The sequence below is a fragment of the Eleutherodactylus coqui genome, chromosome 6 (assembly GCF_035609145.1).
Source record: "Eleutherodactylus coqui strain aEleCoq1 chromosome 6, aEleCoq1.hap1, whole genome shotgun sequence".
Taxonomy (NCBI): Eukaryota; Metazoa; Chordata; class Amphibia; order Anura; family Eleutherodactylidae; genus Eleutherodactylus; species Eleutherodactylus coqui.
In genome coordinates this window covers 58,546,882-58,555,244 of record NC_089842.1, presented here as the reverse complement: position 1 = coordinate 58,555,244, position 8,363 = coordinate 58,546,882, and positions in this window count along the sequence as shown.

The window sequence follows — 8,363 nt, the reverse complement described above, 5'->3', positions numbered from 1 at the left end:
CACAACATCAGGCGTTGAACATGCGAATGTCCCTGGGATCTTTTTTTTTTTTTAAACTCCTTTTTATTGTCATTTTTTCATATTAACAAAGGTAACAGTATCACATTGAACATATAACGTTACATTGTTATCTTACTTCTGGACCATTGTCACATATGTAGAGATTCCATCTTGCATTGGTTACACATAGAGAAAAGAAAGATAAGTGGAAAAGCACAACATACTTATATGGTTCCCGAATTTCACATAGTAGCCATTGTCAGCTGTGGCTTGGTTCATGTGGTCCAATTAAGATAACAAAAATTCGACAAAGTCAACCTCAAAATTAAACTTAACAATCGTATACATAAAAATAAGAATATAGGTGGTAAATTACTAACGTATCCTCTTAGTCTCATCTTTGTTTGAAGTTAAATTAAATTGAAGCTGCAATAATAACTCACATCTCAAGGTTTATACATTTGTCGTCTAGAGCATCTCATGTATATTCGAACGCCCCTAGTTATGTTATTTTTAGTTTCCCCAGGCGGTCCGCACCATCTTGAATATAATACCAGGTTGTGTTACTGAACGGCCTCATACATTCAATGATTTCGTTTGAGTCTAGGAACTTTTCTATAAATGTCCGCCACTTTTCAAAAAAGCCCTCAGCCTGAGATTCTGCACACCTCTCCAGCTCTAGTCTCTCCATCCGTAAAAGATATTTTAGCTGTTGTAGGATATCTGATACTGATGGGGTTTGGGCTTGCAGCCATTTTGTCAATAAGCATCTCTTACTTATTAAAAGTATAGTATGTGTCATTTTGAGACTTTTTGGTTGCTCATGGAAAGAGTGAAATATACATTCTTGTGGTAATAACTGTATTGTGTGGCCCCCAATTACGTTCACAAGCTTCTGAGTATCTTTCCAAAATGTTTTTATTTCAGGGCAGTGCCAAATACCGTGTAAGAAGTCGGATTTGGGTTCGGAACATTTAGGGCATGCGTGCAGTCTTGTTGGGCCTCCAGGTTGTGGGGGGATATTAAATCCATATATTGCTCCATGTATAATTTTAAAATATGTTTCTCGCCATCTCTCATTTTTAATAGCCTTTCTTACGGAGGCCCACCCGTCTACTATTCCCTGTGGTATATCAGGGTCCTGTAACTCTCGTGCCCACTTCTTGAATACCTGAGAGTCATTCTGTTGCGTCCATCCGTCCCTGAATCTAGAGTACAAGTCTGAAATTGAGTGCCTCTGCTGGGGACCTTTTATAATTATATCCATAGGGTTAATTATTGCCTCCCTGGTGATATCTCTAAGTCTGGATCGCAGGAAATTTTGTACTTGTGCGTAGGGTAGGAAGTGTGATGCAGGAAGGTCATATGTGTCGCACAGCTCTTTAAATGTTCTATATCTAGGTTGTACTGGATGGAGGAGATGTTGGACCGTCTCTATGCCTTTACCTCGCCATACTGCAAACATTTTATTTACCTGCCCTTCCCTAAATTCCGGATGCCCCCATAGATCCATATATTTTGACATTTTAAACGAAAGGCCATATGCTTTACGAGATGCTTTCCAAGCGGCGATAGTATCTTTTATCATGATAGAATGCTTAACCTCTGGTGGAAGACTAGAGAATCCCGCGTGTAGGAGAGAATTTGGGCTCCACGGATGAGATAGTTCTGCTTCAAGTTCATAATTGGAAAATTTGTCAGCCCTCTGCAGCCAGTCTAGGGAATGTCGCATGAGGCTTGCCACGTTGTATGTGCGTATATCCGGGAAGTCAAGTCCCCCCCTATCCTTGGAGAGCATTAGCTTTTTCAAAGCAATACGTGGGCGCCTGTGGGCCCAGATAAACGCAGAGAAAGCGGAATACAGCTTTCCCAAATCTTGTCTATGTATCAGAAGTGGGATAGTTTGTAGAGGGTAGAGGAGCTTTGGGAAACTGATCATCTTGATCAATTGGCAGCGGCCCAAAAATGAGAGTGGAAGGTTATTCCATCTTTTGAGTTCATTTATAATTTTGTGTATAATTGGGGGATAGTTCAGCCTGTATAGACTTTCGGAGCTCTTGCCTATGTTTATCCCAAGATATTTAATAGAGGTCTTTGCTACGTTGACAGGGACTCTTTCAGTATCTAAGGTATTTGTTCTGTTCCCGGGGGAGATGTCCAATAATTCGCACTTCGTGGTGTTAACCTTGAAGCCTGATTGCCCTCCAAATGACTCAAGTAAATTGAAGACCTTTGGTAAGTCTCTATTCGGTTTTGCGAGTGCTAGTAAGATATCGTCAGCAAACAGCATCGTTTTAACAGTCTTATTACGTATCCTAATGCCCTCTAACTCTCCATTTCCCTCTAGCGTACGGGCCAGTGGTTCAATAGCGATATTAAATAACAATGGGGAGAGGGGGCATCCTTGCCTGGTACCTTTCTGCAAGGGAAATCTCGAGGAGAGAAAGCCAGGGGTGTATATTTGCGCCTGAGGGTTTGCGTATAAGTTCCATAAATAGGTACAAAAAGGGCCTTTAAAACCCATTCTATCCATCACTGCTTCCAACCATTTCCATGAAACGTTATCAAACGCCTTCTCTGCGTCTATTGTAAGCAGCGCCGCGCTAGGATGGTCTGATGGGTTAATTTTAATCTCATCCAGGATGGTCAGAATCTTCCTTATGTTTGCAATTGCTGATCTACCCTTTACGAAACCCGATTGCAGAGGGGAGATCAGTTGCGGCATCACAACGGCAAGTCGGTCGGCCATGATTTTCGCCATCAGCTTCAGATCAATATTTATCAGGGAAATTGGTCTATATGACTTTGCATTGCTGGGATCTTTGCCAGGTTTAGGGAGTAGCTTGATGTGCGCAGTATTAGTTTCGGGCGGTATAGGGGAATTTTGCATATATCCATTAAATAAAGATTCTAATAGTGGGGTTGTCTGGTCTTTAAGGATTTTAAGGAACTCTCCCGTATATCCATCTGGACCCGGGGCCTTGTTATTTTTTAGATTTGAGATGGCATCTTTTATTTCTAACTGAGAAATAGGGGAGTTTAAAAACTCGCATTGTTCTGTGGTCAGGGTCGGTAGTTCTATATCTGGAGGAATCACTATAGGGGTGACGTGTGACATTGGTTTTTGTATGTATAGTTGTGCGTAAAACTCGAGAAATATATCGTTTATTTTCTTTGGATGGGAGTGGAATCTACCGCTTTGATCTTTCAGCCCTGAGATATTTGACGTATTAAATGGTCCTCTTGCCAGATTGGCCATAAGCTTGCCTGCCTTATTTCCAAATTTGAACAAATGTGCCTCCCTACGAGAATGTATCAATTGTTCTCGTTTTTGTAGCCAGTGTTCGTACCCTTCCTTTGCTTCCACCCATTTCTGCTTACTTTGCGAATTTGGTTTTGATTGGAATTGGGTATATGTTTCTCGTAGGAGTGAGCTAAAATGTTCTATCTTCTCGTTAGTCTTCCTCTTTAGTGAAACTACATATGAGATCAGTCTGCCCCTAAGGACTGCCTTGGCTGTATTCCAAAGCAGCTGGGGATTATCAGAGTGCGCCTCGTTATCTGAGGTAAATTCCAGCCACCATCCCCGCAGCATTGATTGGAAGGTTTCATCCTCTGCTAGGTATGAAGGGAATCTCCATATGTAGTCGGTGCCCCTGGGGACCTTGTCGCGTATTGTCAGCACTACTGGGGAATGATCGGAGATCACCATTTCCCCGATATCAATTTTGGCGACTCTAGAGATCAAGTTAGGTGAAACCAGTATATAGTCGATTCTCGACCAGGAGTTGTGTGCGTGGGAAAAATGGGTGAACTCGCGTCCCTCTGGATTACGGTCTCGCCATACATCGCTAAGCTGTTGTGTCTCATAGAATTTTTTGAATGTGTTGTCCAGATATCTAGGAGTGTTGCTATGCGTTGCCTGGCTACGGCGATCTTCAGTATCATTGAGGACTGAGTTAAAATCTCCTCCTACTATTTTAAGTGTCCCGGTGTCTGTCAGTAACTGGTCAGACAATTCCATGAAGAATTGCTTGCTGCTGCTATTAGGGCCATAAATGTTATAAATACTGAATTCTTCCAAACTATTTTTGACGCGTATGTGGAGGATCCTCCCGTTAGAGTCGTGCCAATGCTCCTGAACTGTCAGTCCCAAACCTTTTTTAATGAGTATCAACACTCCTGCCTTTGAGTGTACTGAGGGTGACCCATAGACCTCCCCCACCCATAGCCTGCGCATGCGATAGTAATCCGCCTCATTTAGGTGTGTTTCTTGAAGTAGCGCGATATCTATTTTTAACCGTTTCAAATGGCGCAATATCATTGTGCGTTTCTGTGGGGACCTAAGTCCTTTTACGTTCCAAGAGATAATTTTCATATTAAATGTTTGTCTATCTATAACTGATAAAGGTTTTGCAAGTCGCTAGAAAAACCACCAAATAACACCTTAGGTTTAAACAAAGACGAAAAGAAAAGAAAGAAGAGAAGGAAAGAAAAAAAAAAAAAGGAGGGGAAAAAGAAAGGGGGAAAGAAAAACAAATCCCTAAACTATTACTAAACTGGGGTTCTCTCAAGTCGCGTAAAGTACGAATTAGAGAACAAAAAAGAAGAAGAATGCGGCCTCTTTTAGGGAAAAATGCCTTGCAGTGGCCTAAAAAGAGGGTGCATGAATTGACTTCCCTTACTTCCACTTCGTGAACAGCGTCAGGAAAGACGAGAAAAAAACACTTTATCTATCACAATCTGTGTGCAATGGTGGAGATATCACCTCACATCTCTTTTTTTGCTCCTTTTTTTTAAACATATTTAAGGAGAGAAAGATAGTATAACAAAGTGGAGCAAACCATTTCTCTTAATTAAATCTGTATCTCCGCTCCAGAATCTTAAACTATGCATCAATATCAGGAATGTAAATCTAATGCGAAATTGTGCTTAGAGTCCTGCAACAGTTCACCTTTCAATTAGCGCATTCGTTCGAGTCGTCATACTCACTACACGTCGCTCAAACTTTAAGTAGCAGGTGTCGGTGCTGGTGCATGCCTGCGCCGCTGCTCCTTTGGTGCCGCGGAAGAGGCCGAGGTGCCCTCTCTCCAGTCCATATCATCTCGTGACCCGCGCGGGGGGCGTTCTTCCAGTCGGCCTGGTGAGGTTCTGGGTGACGTCAGTCGCAGCTCTCTCTCCGCTTTCTCCGGATCCTGAAATGTTAGGCAAGAGCCGTCTGGTTGGTAGACTTTCAAAATCGCTGGATATAGGAGCGCGAACTTCTGTTGTTTTCTGTACAGAGCCGTGCATATTGGTGAGAATGTCTTTCTTTTCCGTTGGACTTCTGCCGAAAAATCTGCAAAGATTAGGATTTTTCCTCCCCCAATGTCCAGTTGGTTTTGTCGGCTTTTAAAATTACGTAAAATAGAGGTCTTATCAGTATAGTCCAAATATTTCACAATGACCGGTCTAGGTCGCTTCTTTGTGGGTGAGTAGTTACTATCTCTGGTGGCCCGTTCGTCTGGCCCCAGTCTATGCGCACGTTCGGCTTTGCATGCATGGGTGATCCCTAGTGCGTTGGGGATCGTGGATTCGCACAGTTGGCGTAAGTCTTTTTGTAAAACTGATTCAGGGATCCCTATAATTCTCAGATTGTTTCGTCTGGATCTGTTTTCTAAGTCCTCTAGGCGATCCCATAATTTTTTGTTGTCGCTTAGAAGATTGTCAATACAGTTAGCTTTGGAGCTTTGCTCCGCTGACAAAACTTCAATCTCATGTTCTATATTCTCCAAACGATTGCCATGTTGCGCCACCACCTCGTGTAGCTGATGCAGAGTGCCTGCAACTGTCGCCGCCAAAGTTTCTTGTAAGTCAGGGGATATTAGTTTTGCCACCTCTATCGCCAGCTTTTTATAATCTATTACTGATGCTTCCTTTTCTGTGAGACTGTTGTTTTCTGATGTTGCCGGGGGAGGCGGGGGCGCAGTAATCGAAGTTCCTTCCTTATTTATAGCGACTTTTTCTGGGATTTTGTTTGGTGTCGTATCAACTTGCTTTGCCTTAGAACGACCCATTTTGATGACAAAGTCCTCCATGCAATGTAGTAATGTTCGTGTGTGTGTGTATATATATATATATATGTGTGTATATATACATATATATACAGAAGGATCCCTGAATTCTCAATTGAGCGTATGGAATTCCGAGGGTCAGCGACACGGGGCTGGGCTGGATGGAGCTGTGGCTTCTGGTACGCTGTATGGGTGTGAGTCCTGGTTTTCAATTGCAGTTTTTGCGCATAAGATTTTTTTTTTTTTTTTTTTTTTTTTCTTCTTTTATTATTTTTTTTTCCCCTCTGCTTAGTATAGCAGAGTTATATTGGTGGCACTGTTATCAGGGACTGGGTTATGGTATGGTCGTGTGTTTTGTGCAGTACTTTCTCCAGCAGTGCAGGCTATACAGTTCTGCACTGCTTTGGCTTGGTGATTCAGCTTCTCCTCTTTCACTGCTGCCCGTCCCTGCACGTGTGTCCCTTGATAGCTACATCTGCCTCCGGGGGAGGGGGGAGGAGGGAAGGCACGTCTCTTCTCCTCTCTGTGTAGCTTCCTTCCCAGCACCTCCGGCGGGTAAGTGAGGGACAGGGAACGGGACCCGTTGTTATTGAGCAGCGGCCTCGGCAGATGCAGACCAGCGCTGCTCACTGCCGCTCCTCGGCACGTAGTGAGCGCAGCAGGGTGAACGGAGCGGTTAGCGCCGCTTAGTTACAGCGCCCCAGCCACTGACAGTTCCTACCGACCTAACGGAGGTTGTTCCCGGGCTGTAGCGCGATCCGCGGCTGTGTGGGGTTCTTTTCTGGAGCGGTGGGGTCGGAGCTCGTCTCCTCCGCTACTTCACTACATGGCGCCGGAACCGGAAGTCGTCCCTGGGATCTTATAGCCCTGCTGTATGTTGGGGATCCGTATCCTGTCCGCAGTCAGTACATGGAGCAGGTCTTGCAGCTCCTTCATTACAGGGATAAGTTCCTTTTTGTGTGTTAGAGGGCAATGCCCTCCTGATTATAAAGTTCCTCATATTTGGAGGTTGCCTGTAACACAGAAGGAGAGGGTTTGGGAATGTGGTTCTCAGACGGTCATCCTTGTGTAGGGTATGATGGAGTTTCCTTGCGGTTTTCCTTAGTACCTCTAGTTGTGAATTGTAGGTCACTAGTAGAGGTACACAATCGTTTCCTTCCTTCTCTGTGTATTGGAGTAGTGGATTTCTGGGTTTCCTTGTGGCTCTGGTGATTTGGTCATCAATTGAGGTGGGATGCTAGCCCTGATTTAAAAATGTCCATTCAAGATGGTATAAATGTTCCTCTCTGTCTGTTAGATTGGAGCAGATGCGGTTGTATCTGATGGCCTGGCTGTAGACAATGGACTTTTTGATGTGTTTGGGATGGAAACTGTCCCCTCTGAGGTTTGTGGGCTGATCAATCGGTTAGAGGATTGATGCGGTCATCGAACATTAGAAAGCCCTGTAGCCTCAAGAGTATGAGAACAGCCGAAAGTGCTTGACTGTGAGACAGTGAGCCATGAAACCATAGACTGGAGGGGAGCTACAGCCATTGATCCCTGTATTACTGAGTAAGCAGAAGCTTTACTACCGAAGAGACTAAGTGCATCTCTGTTGAGACTGTTGAGTGCGATTCCAAAGTTACACCAGTCCTGCTGTGTGACGAAAGAGACTGATTTGATTTGATAGCACCAAAAGGCCATTCTAATTAAAGACTGCTTTGACAAGTTCAAGAGACGGTGTGCTGAGTTTGAGGAGAGGTGAAAGATGTATCCTCTCAGGCGAAGAAGCCCAGGTGTATGAGACTGTGCCAGAGTTGGCGTTAGGCCCATGTGTTTGTTAGAGTTGAATATTTCAGACTGCACTGTATAATGTTATGTAACGTTGTATTATAGTAGCATTCTATAGAGTGATAGACTGTAACTAAATTTTTTTGTTCCGAGTAAAGTTTCAAACTTTGCTGCCCTGTCTCTGCCTCAAGTCTATCACTGCAGTACCATTCCATACGTTCCACCTGCACCTAACATTCCTGCCAGCCCTCTCATTCATTATAAGTATCCCTTCTAGTTGTAAAGAGAATTCATTACATTGGTGCTTCCCAAACTTTTTAACATGAGGGAAACCCTTGGAAACATTTTGCCTTCCTAACAAACCTCTACTATCATGCCATGTAAGAAGGAACTGCCTCTCCGCTCTTCCCTTCACAGAACCCAGCAGTCCAATGGCTGTGCTAAACCCTGCACCCTCCACAACATTGATGTGGTCGGAGCACTCACAGAGAGATACCTTCCCCCAACCAGGTCCTGAAAGTTCTCAATGCTTCTGGCACC